At 35.1% G+C, this 17,391-nt stretch overlaps 1 long non-coding RNA gene across 1 annotated transcript in view; it reads left to right on the forward strand.

The window, feature by feature from the left end:
* The window catches only part of LOC109266363 (uncharacterized), a 142,383-nt gene that overhangs the window by 105,244 nt on the left and 19,748 nt on the right, over window positions 1-17,391 (forward strand). The gene's annotated exons all lie outside the window — the stretch shown is intronic.

The raw sequence follows: 17,391 nt of genomic DNA on the forward strand, positions 1-17,391 counted from the left end.
TAGTTTAAGGACTTTTTTTCCGCTTGCTGCTTTGATAATTCTTTTCTTGTCTGTGTATTTTGTGAATTGGTCTATGATATGCTTTGTTGATGGTCGGTTGTTGTATCTAATGGGAGTTCTCAGTGCTTCTTGGAATTTGATGTCTGTGTGTTTCCCTAGATTAGGAACGTTTTCTGCTATAATTTTCTTACATAACCCTTCTACCCCTTTTTCTCTCTCTTCATCTTTTGGGACTCCTATGATTCAGATGTTATTCCTTTTTAATACGTCGCTGACTTTTCTAATTCTTGTATCATCCTCTTTTGCCTTAGTTTCCCTCCTTTTTTCTGCTTCATTATTCTCCATAATTTCATCTTCTGTGTCACTTATTTTCTGCTCTGCTTTGTCCATCTTTGCTGCCAAGGCATCCATTTGATTGCATCTTAGTTATTGCATTTTAAATTCATCCTGACTAGATGTTCCTTCTTTTATCTTTGCAGAAAGGGAGTCTATGCTTTTTTCAACCCCAGGTAGTATTCTAATTATTGTGACTCTAAATTCTTGTTCAGACATCTTGCTTATATCTGTGTTGATTAAGCCCCTGGCTGTCATTTCTTCCTGTTCTTTCTTTTGGGGTGAATTCCTTTGTTTTGTCATTTGGAGGAAGAAAAAGAATTAATGAAATTAAATTAAAAATTAAAATTAAAAACAACACAAAAAATCAAATAAAGGAAGCTAGATCCTAGGTGTGTTTTGGTCTGGTTATTGAAAGAAGCTTGGTGGAATAGAGAAAAAAGGGAAAGAAAAGAAAAAAAGAAAAAGTAAGAAAAAATTTAACTTGAAAATACATATACAATAAAATAGAATAAAATGAAATGAAGAACGTGAAATAGAATTTAAAAAATTACAGAAAAGTAAAAAAAAGTAACAAGAATAAATTTTATTTTTTAATTTTTTTTACTTTTTATTTATTTTATTTATTTTTTTTAATATGAAATTTATTGTCAAATTGGTTTCCATACAACACCCAGTGCTCATCCCAACAGGTGCCCTCTTCAATGCCCATCACTCACTTTCCCCTCCCTCCCACCCCCCATCAACCCTCAGTTTATTATGAGTTTTTAAGAGTCTCTTATGGTTTGGCTCCCTCCCTCTCTAACTTTTTTTTCACCCTTCCCCTCCTCCACGGTCTTCTGTTAAGTTTCTCAGGATCCACATAAGAGTGAAAACATATGGAATCTGTCTTTCTCTGTATGACTTATTTCACTTAGCATAACACTCTCCGGTTCCATCCACGTTGCTACAAAAGGCCATATTTCATTCTTTCTCATTGCCACGTAGTATTCCATTGTGTATATAAACCACAATTTCTTTATCCATTCATCAGTTGATGGACATTTAGGCTCTTTCCATAGTTTGGCTATTGTTGAAAGTGCTGCTATAAACATTGGGGTACAAGTGCCCCTATGCATCAGTACTCCTGTATCCCTTGGGTAAATTCTTAGCAGTGCTACTGCTAGGTCATAGGGTAGATCTGTTTTTAATTTTTTGAGGAACCTCCACACTGTTTTCCAGAGTGGCTGCACCAGTTTGCATTCCCACCAACAGTGCAAGAGGGTTCCCGTTTCTCCACATCCTCGCCAGCATCTATGGTCTCCTGATTTGTTCATGTTAGCCACTCTGACTGGTGTGAGGTGATATCTGAGTGTGGTTTTAATTTGTATTTCCCTGATGAGGAGTGATGTTGAGCATCTTTTCATGTGCCTGTTGGCCATCTGGATGTCTTCTTTAGAGAAGTGTCTATTCACATCTTCTGCTCATTTCTTCACTGGATTGTTTTCCGGGTGTGGAGTTTGGTGAGTTCTTTATAGATTTTGGATACTAGCCCTTTGTCTGATAATGTCATTTGCAAATATCTTTTCCCATTCCGTTGGTTGCCTTTTAGTTTTGTTGGTTGTTTCCTTTGCAGTGCAGAAGCTTTTTATCTTCATGAGATCCCAATAGTTCATTTTTGGTTTTAATTCTCTTGCCTTTGGGGATGTGTCAAGTAAGAAATCACTGTGGCTGATGTCAGAGAGGTTTTTTTCCTGCTTTCCCTTCTAGGGTTTTGATGGTTTCCTGTCTCACATTCAGGTCCTTCCTCCATTTTGAGTTCATTTTTGTGAATGGTTTATTTTCTAGTTTCATTCTTCTGCATGTTGCTGTCCAGGTCTCCCAGCACCATTTGTTAAAGAGACTGTCTTTTCCATTGGATATTCTTTGCTGCTCTGCCAAAGATTAGTTGACCATACTTTTGTGGGTCCAATTCTGGATTCTCTATCGTATTGCAATGGTCTGTGTGTCTGGTTTTGTGACAGTACCATGCTGTCTTGATGATTCCTCCTGCTTTGGTCTTCTTCAATATTACTTTGGCTATTCGGGGTCTTTTGTGGTTCCATACAAATTTTAGGATTGCTTGTTCTAGCTTTGAGAAGAATGCTGGTGCAATTTTGATTGGGATTGCATTGAATGTGTAGAGTGCTTTGGGTAGTAATAAAATTTTCTCTTTTCTATCCAAGAAAAAGAAGAGAAAGGAGAAGAAAAGAAATGAATAGAGGAACCATCAAGCAGAATGAAACCCAAATGTAGTTACATCCAGTTTCCCTGGAACTCAAAATATGAAGTACTCTATAGTCCATACACTAAACAGGCAGAGAGACTTGTGGTCCTCTAGGGCATGTGTTTGGAGGGTGCAGTTGGGAGGCACTTGCTGTAATGGCTCCATTCTCCACTATGTGGTGCACCTTAGCTTACTGGGGTGGACTGGTATGGTGCAGGAGCATGTGCACGTGTATGTGCTGAGAGGTGAAAATGACGTCATCCAGCTCCCTATTTCTGGCACAGGAACTCTGCACTTTCACTGACCCATGGTCATGCACCCCTCCATTGTCTCAGGCTTCCCTCCACTCCCCCTTCTATACTTTCCATGTCCAAGCCATCAGCCTGCCAGGTGACACCTCCCTCCCGAATTTTATATCAGATGGGTCTGTTTTTCCAATCCCCTCACTTTTAAGAACCCTGTGGCTTGGACCCGCTCTGACCCTCTTGGGGAGGGTCTTCCTGAGCAATGGCTGGGTGCTGGCTTGCTCCAGAGAACACTCATGTGTTCACACTGCTGCAGAGAGGTTCAGAGATTATGGCAAATCACAACACACAGCTGGTGCCAGGTTTCATCGCACTCTGGTATCTTTGTTCCAATACCAGCAACCATGGCTGTTCTCTGGAGTCTGCTGGGACCTTTCTCTGTGGAGAGGCTGTATGGCCTCTACCAAATGCCCTCCAAGGAGGGGAACCACTTCTCCCTGTGTGGCCCACAGACCACTTGGACCTCACTGCCTGCTCTTGGGGATTCACCCTTTTTCCTCACCAGAGCAGTGCAAGGTATTGAGCTACATAATTTCCAACTCTGCTCTCCCCTGTTTGTAGTCCATTATAGTCCTAATGGTATTGAATCCTTTCCTTTCTTCCTATCAGTGATGTTGGGAACAGATTTCTTGTCCAGTTCCTTGCAAATGTTTCCACTCTTTCTCTTTCTGTCTAGCTACTTTTGGGAGGAGTGCTTTTCCTGTGCTTTACCAAAATACTGCACTCTACCCGCTTTCTATGTCCTCTCTCTGCAAAAACAGCTCCCTACTCTCTACAGCTTGTCTCTCCCCCAATTCACCTCTCCACACCTCATATCTGCTGAGTTCTGTACCTCAAGTCATGCAGATTTCTGTGCTAATCCTCAGATCAGTTTCCTAGGTGTGCAAAATGGTTTGGTGCTGATCTAACTGCATTCTAGGGATGAGAGAAGCTGAAAACTTCCATGTTGCTCTGTCATCTTGGCCCCTTCCTTGTCCAATGCCTTGAAGCTTTTTCTCTATGTTTTATTCTGAGTTTTATTATTTCAGAATTTATGTTCTTTAATCCATTTTTAGTTGATTGTGGCAAATGGTGTGAAATAACCATCCCATTTCATTCTTCTGAGTATAGGTATCCATTTTTCCATATAACATGTATTGAGGAGACTATCATTGTATATCCTTGGCATTATTTTGAAGGATCAGTTGACACTATCTGTGTGTGTTTATTTCTGGGATCTCTAGTCTGTTGCATTGGTCTTTATGTTTGTTTTTATGCCAGTACCATACCACTTTTATTACTGTGGCTTTGTAATATATTTTGAAATCAGGGTGTGATACCTCCAACTTTGTTTATCATTTCAGAAATGTTTCAGCTATTTGGGGTCTTTTGTGATTCTTAATAAATTTTAATATATATTTGTTTCTATTTCTGTAAAAAATAGAATTTTTTTATATTTATAAAATATATTATATATTATATATTTATAAAATATATTTATAAAATAGAAATTTTTCTGTAAAAAAATACTTTGGGATGAGGCAGGGTAGACCTGAGTCTATAAGGGTAGAAGCTTTTGTTTCTGTACCCAGGTTTGTGGTTGATGGGCCTATTATTGGGGTATGGGCCCATTTCTCAAAGCGATTTCTCTCGGTCTTGAGCTCCACAAGGGTGTTTCAATCTCATGTATGAATCCCAAGCCCCTGTTGAAGGCACTTTTTGCCATGAATGGTTGCCAAAGTTAGTGTTTCTGTGGGAGGAGTGAGGTCTCGGGGCCTTCTATTCTGCCACTTTGCTTACATCACTCTCCATTACAGTGTTGAGTAGAAGTGGTGACAACAGGTATCTTTATATTTTTCTTGAACTTCTAAGAATAGTATTAACTCTTCCACTTATCAGTAGGCTTTTGGTAGATTCCCTTTGTCAGGTTGACAGTGCTCTTTTCTATTTCTAATTTGTTGAAAATTTTCATGAGGCATGGATGTTAGATTTCATCAGGGGTTTCTGTTTTGAGATGACCATATGGTTTTTTGTTTGTTTTAGTCTGTTAAATATGTTAAGTTACACTAATTGATTTTTGAATTTTAAAAGAATTTTGCATTCCTAAAATAAACTCTTATTTGTCATGATATATTATCTTTTTTATATTGTTGGAATCAATTTGCTAATTCTTAATTTTTAAGTATAATTTAAATACATTATTTTATCAATTTCAGATATACAGTATAGTGATACAACAATTCTGTACATTACCAGTGCTCATCACGATATGTGTACTCTTAATCCCCTTTGTCTTTCACCTAATACCCCACTGACTTCCCCTCTGGCAACCACCAATTTGTTCTCTGTACTTAAGAATCTATTTTTTTGTCTCTTTTTTCTCTGTTTATTTGTTTTGTTTCTTAAATTCCATATATAAGTGAAATCATATGATATTTGTCTTTGACTTATTTTAGTCTCTAAGTCAATCCATGTTTTTGCATATGGCAAGATCTCATTATATTTTTATGGCTGAGTAATATTCCATTGTGTATATCTATTACACCTTTATCCATTTATCTATGAATGGACACTTGAGTTGCTTCCATATCTTGATTATTGTAAATAATGCTGCAGTAAACATAGGGCTGCATATATGTTTTCTAATTAATGTCTTCACTTTCTTTTTTTCTCAGTAGTGAAATTACTGGGTCATGTAGTAATTCTGTTTTAAAATTTTTGAGGAACCTCCATACTGTTCTCCACAATGGCTGCACCAACTTGCATTCCCACCAACAGTGCTCCATATCTTCCAAACACTTGTTTCTTGTGTTTTTGATAAGCTGTTCTGACAGGTGTGAGGGGATATCTCATTGTGGTTTTGACTTGCATTTTATTGATGATTAATGATGTTGAGCATCTTTTCGTGTGTGTTGTTCATTTGTATGTCAATGGAAAAAAGTCTTTGGAAAAATGTCTATTCACGTCTGCTACCTATTTTTATTTATTTATTTATTTATTTATTTATTTATGTATTTTCTTATTTATTTATTTATTCAATTTAAAAAATTTACATCCAAGTTAATGAGCATGTAGTGCAACAATGATTTCAGGAGTAGATTCCATAATGCCCCTTACCCATTTAACCCATCCCCCTTCCCCTTCCACAACCCCTCCAGTAACCCTCTGTTTGTTCTCCATATTTGAGTCTCTTCTGTTTTGTCCCCTTCCCTGTTTTTATATTACTTGCTTCCCTTCCCTATGTTCATCTCTTTTGTATCTTAAAGTCCTCATATGAGTGAAGTCATATGATATTTGTCTTTCTCTGACTGACTTTTTGCACTTAGCATAATACCCTCTAGTTCCATCCACGTAGTTGCAAATGATAAGATTTCATTCTTTTTGATTGCTGAGTAATACTCCATTGTATATGTATACCACATCTTCTTTATCCATTCATCCATCGATGGACATTTGGGCTCTTTCCACACTTTGGCTATTATTGATAGAGCTGCTATAAACACTGGGGTGCATGTGCCCTTTCGAAACAGCATACCTGCATCCCATGGGTAAATACCTAGTAGTGCAATTGCTGGGTTGTAGGGTAGTTCTATTTTTATGTTTTTGAGGAACCTCCATACTGTTTTCCAGAGTGGCTGTACCAGGCTTCCCACCAGCAGTGCAAAAAGATCCTCTTTCTCTGCTTCCTCACCAACATCTGTTGTTGCCTGAGTTGTTAATGTTAGGCATTCTGACAGGTGTGAGATGGTATCACATTGTGGTTTTTATTTGTATTTCCCTGATGATGAGTGATGTTGAGCATTTTTTCATGTGTCTGTTGGCTATCTGGATGTTTTCTTTGGAGAAGTGTCTATTCATGTCTTTTTCCCATTTCTTGTTTTTTTTTTTTTTAACATTTATTTTTGAGAGACAGAAAGAGATAGAGTGGGGGAGGGGCAGAGGGTGTGGGGTACACAGAATCCAAAGCAAGCTCCAGGGTCTGAGCTGTCAGCACAGAGCCCAACGCAGGGCTTGAACTCATGGACTGTGAGATCATGACCTGAGCCAAGTTTGGCCGCTTAACTGACTGAGCTACCCAGGTGCCCCTGGGCTATTTCTTCACTGGATTATTTGCTTTTTGGGTGTTGAGTTTGGTAAGTTCTTTTTAGATTTTGGATACTAACCCTTTATCTAATATGTCATTTGCAGATATCTTCTCCGATTCCATTGGTTGCCTTTTAGTTTTGCTGATTGTTTCCTTTGCCATGCAGAAGCTTTTTATTTTGACGAGGTCCCAGTAGTTCATTTTTGCTTTTGTTTCCCTTGCCTCTGGAGACGTGTTGAGTAATAAGTTGTTGTGGCCAAGGTCAAAGACGTTTTTGCCTGCTTTCTTCTCAAGGATTTTGATGGCTTTCTGTCTTACATTTAGGTCTTTTATGCATTTCGAGTTTACTTTTGTGTATGGTGTAAGAAAGTGGTCCGGGGTCATTTTTCTGCATGTCGCTGTCCAGTTTTCCCAGGACCATTTGCTGAAGAGACTGTCTTCATTCCATCGGATATTCTTTCCTGCTTTGTCAAAGATTAGTTGGCCATATGTTTGTGTGGGTCCATTTCTGGGTTCTCTGTTGTGTTCCAATGATCTGAGTGTCTGTTTTTTGTGCCAGTACCATACTGTCTTGATGATTATAGCTTTGTAATACAGCTTGGAGTCTGGTGCTACCCATTTTTAAATTGAATTATTTGGGTTTTTGGTGTTGAGTTGTATAACTTATTTATCTATTTGGATATTAGCCCCTTATCAGATCTGTCATTTGCAAATATCTTCTCCCATTGATTGGGTTGCTTCGTCAGTTTGTTGATGGTTTTTTTGCTATGTGAAAGCATATTATTTTGGTGTAGTCCCATAAATTCTTGTTTTCAATATTTATCTCCATGTTCACAAGGAATATACATCTATAGGTCTATAATTTATTTTTTGTTTTGTTTTGTTTTTGAAATGTCTCTGGTCTTGGTATCAGGGTAATGCTGACCTTAGTGAGTAAAGTTAAAAGTATTCCTTGCTTAAATATTTGGTAGAATTCGCTAATAAAACTATCTGGGAGTGGAGGTTTTTTTGCAGGGAGATTTTTAACTACAAATTCAATATTTAAAATGATAGATGATATGAAAACTATCATTCTGCTTGAGTGCATTTTGTTAATTATTGTATTTTAAAAATAATTTGACCATTTCATCTATGTTGTCAATTTATTAGCATACACTTTGCATAATATTTCTTTGTTATTATTTTAATATCTGTAGAATCTGCAATGATGTCACCTTGTTTCTTGCAGATATTGTTAATTTGTGTTTACTTTTTTCCCCCCAGATCATTCTGGTTAGAACTTTATCAGTGTTATTCATCTCATTAAAAAACCAGTGTTTGGTTTCATTGATTTACTACATAGTTTTTATGATTTATATTTTACTGATATTTACTTGTACTTTCTTTTGCCTATTTGTGTTTCATTTGCTCTTCTTTTTCTAGTTTTCTAAGGTGGAATTTGTGGTTGTTGATTTGAGACATTTCTTCTTTTCTGTTGACGTAAAGTAGTGCTATTAGCTTTCTTGTGAGTACTAATTCAACTGTATCCCCCAAACTTTTATATGTTGTGTTTTCCTTTTTATTCAGTTCAAAATGCTTCTCATTTTCCCTTTTGATTTCTTTTTTGATTCATGCGCTATTTATAAATTTGCTACTTAGTTTCTGTATATTTGGGGATTTTTTGGATATCTTAATGTAGTTGGCTTCAAATTTAATCCCATTGTGGTATTAATGTTTGCATTTACATGGATTGAGAGTTATTTCATGGCCCAGAATATGGTCTCTGTTGTTTACTCTTCTGAGTAAACATGAAAAGAATGTGTATTCTGCAATTGTTGAGTGAAATATTCTATAGATGTCAATTTAGTCTAGTAGATTGATAATGTTGTTGGAGTCTTCTCTATTTTTATGTCTTTCTTTATGGAGTGAAGGATTTTGAAATTACTAGTTACAATCCTGGATTTGTCTTTTTTACTTTTTGCTTACCTGTCATGTTTATTTTGTATATTTTGAAGCTCTCTTATTAGCTATATAAAGGTTTACTATTTTTATGTCTGCTTGATGAATAGTCCCCAATATCACTATGAAATACCCCTTTTTTGTCCCTATTAATTTTTTTTCTGAAGTTGAGTTTTATAAAAATATAGCTACTTCAGCTTTCTTTTTATCATTGTTCGCACAGTATATTCTTTCCTATCCTTTTACTTTTAACTTACTTAGTGTTTTTATTTCAACTTGGTTTCTTGGTTTTTACTTTGTCTTACACTTAATTCCAGTAATATAATCTCTTTCAAGGTTTTTAGGCAGTTTACATTCAGTGAGAATATTGAAATAATTGGGTTTAGATAATCCACCTTTCTGTTTTTCTATTTGTCCCATCTGTTCTTTGTTCTCATTTTTTTCTTCTTTCATTTATATTAGATTTAAAAAAAATGTTCATTTATTTATTTATTTTGAGAGAGAGAGAGAGAGAGAGAGAGAGAGGGAGAGAGAGAGAGAGGAAGTGACAGAGAGGGGGAGAGAGAATCCCAAGCAAGCTCTGCATTGTTAGCATAGGCTCCATCCCATAAATCCTGAGATCATGACCTGAGCCGAAATCAAGTCAGATGCTTAACTGACTGAGCCACTCAGGCACCCTGGATTAAATTCTTTTGTGATACCATTTTGTCTCCTTTTATGGCTTATTAGCTATAAGACTTCACTGTTTTACTTTAAAGATTGACTTTGGGTTTACTGTGTTATTTGCAACTTTTCATAGTTACACCACTTCACATATAATATAAGGAACTGGAAACAGTCTATTTCCATATCTCCTTTTTTGACTTTTGAGATATTGTCATACATTGTACTTTTAATAGGTTATAAGCCTTATAATATATTGCTTTTGTTTTGCTTGAAATAGTTAATTATCTATTAAAGAGATTTGAATAATAAAAGAACCTTATGTTTACCCATGTAGTTATTTCCTGTGTGCTTTATTCATTTGTGTAGACACAGATTTCTATCAGATATCTTTCTTGTTCTTTCTGCTTAAACAACTTTCTTTAACATTTCTTGTAATGTATGTCTGAATTCTTTTTGGTTTTATGTGTCTGCTTAAAGAACTTCTTTTAATATTTCTGGTAATGCATGTCTGAATTTTTTTGGTTTTGTGAATGATTTTATTTCGCTTTTGTTTTCTAAAAATATTTTCACTGGATAAAGAATCATAGATTGCCAGGTTTTGTTTTTTCTTTTAGTGCTGTTAAGATGTTGATCCACCCTCTTGTTAATACTGTTCCCATTGTGATATATCTGTCACTTAAAAATGTTGTCAACAGAGGTTATGTGCTCATGTACATAACATGTCTTTTTGCTCTGGCTGTTCTAAATACTTTTATCAGTATTTTGGCAAAAATTGATTATGATGCATTTTCATTTTTCTTGTGTTTTGGGTTGGTTGAGTTGTTTGGATCTGTGGGTTTATAGTTTCTCCTCTCCTTTCTCCATCCTCCTCTTCTTTTGAGACTCTAATTACATATATTTTAGGTTGCTTGAAAATGTCCCACAGGTCATCAGTTCCACTTTATTATTTTCTTCAATAAGTTTTGTCTTACAGTTTTATGAGATATTTTTATTTGCCATGTATTTTAGTTTATTTTCTTCTGCAATGTTTCATATGCCATAATCACATCCAGTGCAGTTTTCCTCTTTGACATTGTTTTTTTCATCTCTAGAAGTTTGAGTTTTGCCTTTTTTTTTTGTCTTTGTATTCATCTACTTAGCATATTCAGTCTTTCCTTTAGGTGCTTGAATATATGAAGTACAACTAAAATGACTGTAAATTCTTTGTCCACTCATTCTCTCATCTGTGTCATTTCTGGGGCATTTTCAATTGATTGATTCTTGTCTTCACCATGGGTCCTGTTTTACTTCTTTATTTGCCTGGCAATTTTTTATTGGAATTCTGGACATTCATATATTTACCTTGCTGTGTGCTTGATAGGTTTATATTCTTTTGAATACTCTTGAGCTTTTTTTTTTTTTTTTTTTTTTTTTTGGCAATGTTAATCTATTTTTGAGAGACGGAGAGAGACAGAGTGTGAGTGGGGGAGGGACAGAGAAAGAGGGAGACACAGAATCTGAAGCAGGTTCCAAGCTGTCAGCACAGAGCCCGATGCAGGGCTAAAACTCACGAACTGAGAGATCATGACCTGAGCTGAAGTCAGAAGCTTAACCAACTGAGCCACCCAGTGACCCTCTTGAACTTTGTTTTGAAATTTGGTTAAGTCACTTAGAAATAATTTGATCTTTTTGGGTCTTGCCATTAAGTTCTGTTAGGTGGAACCAGAGAAGTTTTCAAGTGTATGACTAATGGGACTAAGGCCAAATTGCTCTGTTAGCCAGTGCTCTGTGGAATTATGAGCTTTTGCCCTGTAGCTGGTGTGAACTGGCTATTCATTCATTCTTTCTTTCTTTCTTTCTTTCTTTCTTTCTTTCTTTCTTTCTTTCAAATTTTCTTTAATTTTTATTTATTTTAGAGAGAGAGAGAGAGAGAGAGAGCACAAGCAGGGGAGAAGCAGAGAGAGAGGGAGACACAGAATCTGAAGCAGGCTCCATGCTCTGAGCTGTCAGCACAGAGCCCGACGTGGGGCTCAAACTCAAGAGCCGTGAGATCATGACCTGAGCCAAAGTTGGATGCCTAACCGACTGAGCCACCCAGGGCCCCCAGCTATTCCTGTTTCTATACCAGCTCCCAGCAGTGCTGGAGCTCTAGGGTGTGGTGAGGAAGATGTCAAGGGTGCAAAATTTAATGTGTTACTAAGGTTCATGCAAGCTCAGGGTCTGCATCTGAGAATGCATCCCTCCTAAAATTTTGTGTCTTAGGCATCATGCTTGCGTTATAATAGTCCTAGTCCTGGTTTGTAGGATTGGTGATTTCTAATTCAGGGGTTAGTAAACTTTTACTTTACGGGCTAGATAGTAAAAATTTTAAGCTTGTGACACCAAGTTCCCATTAAATTTAATCAATGCTGCTAGTACAGCATGAACGTAGTCATAAATAACATGTGAATGATGTCTGAGTGTGTTCCAATACAATTTTATTTTCTAAAACAGCCCACTGGCTATGGTTTGTGGATTCCTTCTCTAATTCTTGGGTGTTGCTTTCCCTAGCCTTGGGTAGTTTCTTCACATCCATACGCTGTTCAGTACTTAACTGAGACTATGCAGATTTGTAGCGTTTTTTGTAATTCTCTTTTCTCCAGGACCCTCTTGTAAGCTCTAGTTACATGGTTCTCCTTTATGTCAGCCTCATCTCTTCAACTCAGAGAGAGTACTCAGCTCTGGATTTGCTCTCCTTGTGTCATGACTCCTTCATTGACTGATGACATTCAGTGTCTTAGATGCTTTTTGGGTCCTATTTTGTATACAATTAGTGAAGTTATTTCAGGTGAGAGTATAAATCCAGTCTTTGTTATTTCATGTTGTCATAAAATGGAAATCTCTAATATTATGTTTTAACTTAAGTTGTACCATAAATAGAAATGAAATAAAATATTTGTACAGAATCAGTGTTCAGAATTCGTACTTTAATTTTATGGAATTATAAAGTTATTATAGACTTCCAGAGTCTCAATTTCTTCATTTGTAGAAAGAGGATAATAAAATATCTTTCTCATAGGCTTGTTGGGAAGTTTAAATGAATAATAAGTGAGATAGCACCTAGCATTGTGTATTTCTTATAGTATGCATAAAGATGTTTAATTCACTTTCCCAGGTTTGATATATTGACGAATTAAAAACTGATTGCAATTTTTTAGGCAAGGTGCTGGGGTTGGATGGTACTGAGGGATATAGGTAAACATAAATTATATCGCTTCTATTTTAATTGTATTGCCATTGTTTTTGAGTTGGATAGTGGTGGTAAGCAACCTGTATTTCACTTTTCTCCTTATGTCCCATTAAGAGGAGTTTAATTAAAGTGTTATTATATTTTCCATTTATAGAATCTCTTTGGTGTAATGTCTCTTTGTGTCTTTTGCCCATTTTTTAATTGGATTTTTTTAACTGATTAATTTTCAGAGTTCTTTATATTCTAGATTTAAATCCATTGTCAGATATATGGTTTGCAAATATCTTCTCCTATTCTGTAGCTTGTCTTTTCATCCTCTTATCAGGGACTTTCAGAGAGAAAAAGTTTTTTTTTTTTTTTTTTTTTTAAACTTTGATGAAATCCAATTCATCAAAGTTTACCTTTTGTGGGTCAAATTTTTTGTGTCCTGAGGCCTCTTTACCAAGCCTTACATCCTGAAAATTTTCTCCTATGTTACCTTCTACATTTTTATAGCTTTATACTTTATACTATAATTTCTGACTGTTTAGGTTTTTGTATAAGGTATGAGGTTGAGATCAAGGTTCATTCTTTTGACGATGGATCTCCGATTGATCCAGCACCATTTATTAACAATACTGTACAGTCTGCATTGAATTGCTTTTGCACCTTTCTAGCAAACCAATTGGCTGTACTTTTGGGGTCTATTTCTGGGTTCTCTATGGCGTTACATTGATCTATGTGTCTATTCGTCTGTCATTACTACATAGTCTTGCTTACTCTTGTGATACAATCAGCTTTGAGAACAGAATAATTCTTCCCATTTTATTGTTTTTAGAATCAGATATCCAGGTTCCATTGTCATTCCACATATTTTAGAATAGGCTTATCTATATATTAAAAAAATCTTCCCGGGATTTTGATAGTAATTCTGGTAAACTTTGTCAGTTTGTGCATCTTCAGTATGTTGTCTTCCATCCATGACATAGTAGGTCATTTATTTTGATCTTTTATCACCATTATATGATTTGCAGCGTACTGATTATGCGTGTGTTTTGTTAAATGCACATCTAAGCATTTCTTTTATTTTTTAAAAATAAATTGTATAAGTGTTATATTTTTAGTCTTGGTGTCCATGTGTTGTCCATTGCTAGTACGTAAAAATACAACTGATTTTTGTATGTTGACCTTATAGCCTGTGACCGTATTGAACTTACTTAGTAGTTTAATAAATTTCTTTGATTTTTTTCTGAATAGATGATCGTTCCAAATATAGGGCCAATTTTACTTCTTTATTTCTGATTTGTATGCCTTTTATTCCCTTTACTTGCCTTAATGTACTAGCTAAAACTTCAGAACTATACTGAATAGAAGGGATGGGAACAGATATCCTTGCCTTTTGTGATCTTAGGGGAAAGCTTTCAGTCTTTCACCATCAAGTAATGATATTGGTGGGAGGCCTTTCGTAGATGTTCTGTATCAAATGGGTAAAGTTCTCTCTACCTAGTTTTCTGAGTTTTTAGTTTGATGACTAAGAAATATTGTCAACTGTTTTTTCTGTATCAATTAATGTGATCATGAAATTTTCCTTTTTAGCCTGTTAATATGGTAGATTACACTGATTGATTTTCTAATATTAAGCCAGCCTTTTAGAATAAACATATTGTCATGGTATATGTTTCTTTTTATGTATTACTGAAAGTTTATTTGCTAATATTTTGTTAAAGTGTTTTTGCAGTGATACTATGTAATGAATACTGGTTTGTAGTTTTCACTTTCTGTACTGTCTTTGCAATCAGGATAATACTGGTTTCCTAAATGATTGCAGCCACTTATTTTCTAGAAGAAATTGTATACAGTTGGTGTTAACTCTTCCTTCAGCATTTAGTAGAGTTCTCCAATGAAACTATGAGGGCCTGGATGTATTTTTTTTTGGAGTTTTAAAATTAGTAATTCAGTTTCTTTTTGTTTGTTTGTTTTTAATTTTTACATAAACTCTTTATTTTATAAGTTTTAGATGTATAATAAAATTGATAAGACAATACAGAGTTCCATATTCCCCACACCCAACATCCCTGTAAGTAAGAATATTACATCAGTTTATAATGTTTGTTAAAAGTAGCAAACTAACTTGATACATTATTATTAAAGGGCATATTTTTTTTTCTGATTTCTTTTGTTTTTACCTAATGTCATTTTTCTTTTCCAAGATACCGCATTATATTTTGTCATATCATCTTAGGTTCCTCTTGACTGACAGTTTCTCAGACTGGCCTTGTTTTTATTTTTTTAATTAATTAATTAATTAATTTTTAAAATTTTATTTTTAAAAATTTACATCCAAATTAGTTAGCATATAGTGCAACAATGATTTCAGGAGTAGATTCCTTAGTGCCCCTTACCCATTTAGCCCATCCTCCCTCCCACAACCCCTATAGTAACCCTCAGTTTGTTCTCCATATAAACATTGGGGTGCATGTGTCCCTTTGAAACAGCACACCTGTATCCCATGGATAAATGCCTAGTAGTGCAATTGCTGGGTCATAGGACAGTTCTATTTTTAGTTTTTGAGGAACCTTCATGCTGTTTTCCAGAGTGGCTGCACCAGCTGGCATTCCCATAAAATTACCAAATCAGTTTCTTTAACTCTTAGGGGGTCATTCAAATTATTGATTTAACTTTCTTTAAATTTTGTTAGATTGTGTTTTTCAAGGATTTGGTCCATTTCATCTAAATTGTCCAATTTACATTGGATAGTTGTTCATAGTATTTCCAATTATTCTTTTGATCTCTGCCTTGTCTGTAGTAGTATCTTTTGGTTCCTTCCTGTTATTACTAATTTGCCTTCTTTCTTTATTTTTTTGGATATTCTTACTGGTTATTATCATTTAAAAATTTTTTCAAGAACCAGCTTTTAGTTTTACTGATTTTCTCAGTCATTTTTCTGTTTCATTTATTTCTGTTGTTATTTTTATTATTTCCTTCCTTCTGCTTCCTTTGAGTTTTTTTTTTTGCTCTTCTTTTTTAGTTTCTTGAGGTAGCAAGTTATATTATTGGCTTGGGAACTCTCTTTTCTTTCTTTTTAAATATTATTTTAGAGAGACAGAGAACGCACAAGTACAGGAGAAGGGCAGAGGGAGAGAGAGAATCCTAAGCAGGCTCCATATTCAGCATGTAGCCTGATGTGGGGCTCAATCCCATGACCCTGGGATCATGACCTGAGCCAAAATCAAGTCAGATACTCACCTGACTGAGCCAGTCAGGCATCCCTGAGAACTTTCCTCTTTTCTAATGTAAACATTTAGTGTGACAGATTTCTCTCTCAGCATTATTTTAGTTGTGTCTTACAAATTTTAATATGTTGTATTTTCATTTTCATTTAATTCAATGTATTTTAAAATTTTCGTTTGAGATTTCCTCATTGTGTTACTTAAAAACATGCTTTTTTTTAGTGTTTTCTGTCAGTTTCTATTTTTATTCCACTGTTGTAAGTGAACACATCCTGAATGATTTTAATTCTTTAAAACTTGTTGAGATCTGTTTGTGACCCTACATATGGTTTATTTTTGTATATGTTCTGTAGACAGTTGAAACAAATATGCATTCTGCTGTTTTGGGTGGACTGTTCTATTCATGTTGATGAGATCCTGTTTGTTGATGTTCTTCTATATCCTTTGCCAAGTTTCTGTCTAGTAATTCTATCATTTGCTGAGACGTGAGTGTTGACAATCCCCAAGTGTAAGTGTCGATTTGTCTATTTCTCCTCTCAGATCCATCAGTTTGTACTTTATGTATTTTGAGCTTTGTTGTCTGATGCATACACAATTAGAATTGAGTCTTCTTGATGGATTTGCTCTTTTATGATTATGTAATATTTTTCTCTATCCTTGGTAATTTTCTTTTTTCTGAGGTCCAGTTTATCTGATGTTTATATAGTCATTCCTGATTTCTTTTAATTCATCTTTGCATGGCATATCTTTGTATTGTTTTAATTTCCACCTGCTTACATTGTTATGCTTGAAGTGTTTTTGTAGTCAGTGTATAGTTGGGTCTGCCAATCCCTATTTTTTGATTTGTGGATTTAGACCATTTATATAATGTAATGATTTTTAAGTTAAGGCTTATGTCTGCCATTTTGTTTTTGTTTTATGTTTGTTCTCTGTTTCTCCTTTCTCCATTTTTCCCCTTTTCTTTAAATTACTTGGACATATTTTAAAAATCCACTTTGGTGTATCTATAGTATTTTTCACTAATGTAGCTTTTTGTATAGCTTTTTCAGTGGTTGCTCTAGATACTGCATTGTATACACGTAACTTCCTATGATCTGCTTGTGTCTATTGGTGTTAAGTGAACTATAGAAATCTTACCTCTCTTTTTGTCCCTTTACCCTCATCCTTGCATGGTATAATTGCCTTACATATTTCCTAAAACAATTAGGCAACTTTGTAATACATTAGACAGTGTCATAATTTTTCTTCCAACTTCAAACATAATTTAGAAAATTCAAGAGGAATGGAAAAGTCTATCATATTTACCCAGAATCTTTCTTTTTCTATTGTTCATTTGTTTGTTCTTTTCTGTTTTTCTTTCTAAATTTCCAGATTTCTTATTTATCAATTCCTTTCTGTTCAGAGAACTTTATTTAGCCAGTCTT

This window comes from Panthera pardus, unplaced genomic scaffold (genome assembly GCF_024362965.1).
Source record: "Panthera pardus isolate Hobbes unplaced genomic scaffold, ASM2436296v1 HiC_scaffold_16, whole genome shotgun sequence".
Taxonomy (NCBI): Eukaryota; Metazoa; Chordata; class Mammalia; order Carnivora; family Felidae; genus Panthera; species Panthera pardus.